Source organism: Bos grunniens, chromosome 11 (genome assembly GCF_055505025.1).
Source record: "Bos grunniens cultivar Pamir isolate PY7600 chromosome 11, Bosgru_T2T1.0, whole genome shotgun sequence".
Classification (NCBI taxonomy): domain Eukaryota; kingdom Metazoa; phylum Chordata; class Mammalia; order Artiodactyla; family Bovidae; genus Bos; species Bos grunniens.
In genome coordinates, this window is record NC_141175.1 from 53,319,738 (window position 1) to 53,322,013 (window position 2,276).

The 2,276-nt window shown below is 41.0% G+C and overlaps 1 non-coding gene across 1 annotated transcript; it reads left to right on the plus strand.

Annotated features, from left to right (window-relative positions):
- The first annotated feature begins 905 nt into the window (after positions 1-905).
- Positions 906-1,069, plus strand: LOC147363090 (U1 spliceosomal RNA). The gene has a single exon (XR_015137552.1). It is a non-coding gene; the product is annotated as a U1 spliceosomal RNA (small nuclear RNA).
- Positions 1,070-2,276: the final 1,207 nt, after the last annotated feature.

Here is a 2,276-nt window from a genome sequence, read left to right on the forward strand (position 1 = left end):
CTGCTATAAATATGGCAGAGGCCAGAAGAAGAGGAGATGACCAACCTCCCAGAATTATTCTTCTGGAATACATCTTGGCTAAGAAATGAATGTGCCAGCAGGAAGGATCTTGAGTCAGACTATGGGCCAAGCAAGATGATTGGCCAGAGACAACCAGGAAACTAACTCCATTGCTATAAAATTGGACACTGGGGGAGCAGTTCTCCTGGGTTCCTTTACCCTACTGCTCTCCTCTTGGGTGCCCCTTTCCTAATCCCATTTCTTAAAATTTGCAGTTTGTCAGCATGTGTGTCTCCTTGGACAATTCATATCCAAGTGTTAGACAAGAGCCCACTCTCAGGCCCTGAAAGGAGTCCCCTTTCCTGCAGCCCTATGATGAGAATGAATTCGGAGTGAGAAAAATTTATCTTGTTCAAAACCAGGGGCCAGTCCTTAATATAGCAACAACACAAGAGATGGAATTTAGAAAGATGGTAACGATAACCCTGTGTACGAGACAGCAAAAGAGACACTGATGTATAGAACAGTCTTATGGACTCTGTGGGAGAGGGTGGGAAGATTTGGGAGAATGTCATTGAAACATGTGAAATGTCATGTATGAAACGAGATGCCAGTCCAGGTTCAGTGCACGATGCTGGATGCTTGGGCCTGGTGCGCTGGGAAGGCCCAGGGGGATGGTATGGGGAGGTTGGGAGGGAGGAGGGTTCAGGATGGGGAGCATGTGATTTTTTTTTAAAAAATAAAATTAAAAAAAAAAAAAAAAAAGAGAAGTCTTTAGAAGATATTTAACTTGCTGCTCTCATGTGGACTCCATGAATCACTATATCTAGCAAAACATGAGAAATCTGAGAGCTGGAAAGGTTGACCAAGTAAGAAATAGATGACTGAATTAAAACCCAATGGATATTCTTGCCTGGCAGGGGAGATACCATAATCAAAAACATGTTTTTCCCAGAGCAAGGCTAATCCATTGCATTTCAGATGTGCTGACTACTGTGATTTCCCCGAATGTGGGAAACTCAACTGCATAATTTGTGGTAGTGGGGAACTGTGTTCATACTTTCCCCTGGTGTTAAAACAATGGAGAGGGTAAACATATGATTGGAAGTGAAATAAAATGCCAAAATCTAGGTCTAGATATGTACATAAGATATATCTATCAGTAGATATGTAGAGATTTGTTGTTGTTGTTCAGTTGCTAACTTATGTCTGACTCCTCTCGACTCCATGAACTGCAGTACACCAGGCTTCCCTGTCCTTCACTATCTCCCTGAATTTGCTCAAACTGATATCCATTGAGTCAGTGATGGCATCCAAACATCTCATTTCCTGTCGCCTCCTTCTCCTCTTGCTTTATATATAGTTTACTAGCTTGAGTAAATCTTCCAGAACTCAGTAAAAAAAAAAAAAATAGATTAACATATAATGCAAAAATTAATATGTTAAGAATGACCATCAACTAAAATAGTGGAGCAGGTAACTCCAAGGAGCTATCCCTTCAGAGAATCACTGAAAGATCAAGCAAAAATTGTTAAAATCAACTTAATCAGAGATCAGGAAAACAGTCAAAGGAAAATTTAACAAAGTGAATGCTAAATTAAGAAAAGGCAACTAAAAAAAAAAAAAACAAAAAGAAAAGAAAAGGCAACTTATAAATGATAGAGAAACTATGCCATTTTTACTTGCCTGAGGCCCAGTGCCACTCTAACTCAGCTGTAGTCTTGTTCATTCCTGAGGAAGCGGGGGTGGCAGTTCAGTTCAGGTCAGCTGCTCAGTCAATGCAGATGGTGACAGCAGCCATGAAATTAGAAGACGCTTGCTCCTTGGAAGAAAAGCTATGACCAACCTAGACAGCACATTAAAAAGCAGAGACATTACTTTGCCAACAAAAGTCCATCTAGTTAAAGCTATGACTTTTCCAGTAGTCATGTATGGATGTGAGAGTTGGACTATGAAGAAAGCTGAGTGCCAAAGAATTGATGCTTTTGAACCGTGGTGTTGGAGAAGACTCTTGAGAGTCCCTTGGCCTGCAAGGAGATCAAACCAGTCAATTCTAAAGGAAATCAGTCCTGAATATTCATTGGAAGGACTGATGCTGAAGCTGAAACTCCAATACTTTGGTCACCTGATATGATAAAATGACTCATTAGAAAAGACCCTGAAACTGGGAAGGATTGAAGGGGGGAGGAGAAGGGGACAACATAGGATGAGATGATTGGATGGCACCACAAGCTCAAGTTTGAGTTTGACATGAGTTTGAGTAAGCTCTGGGAGTT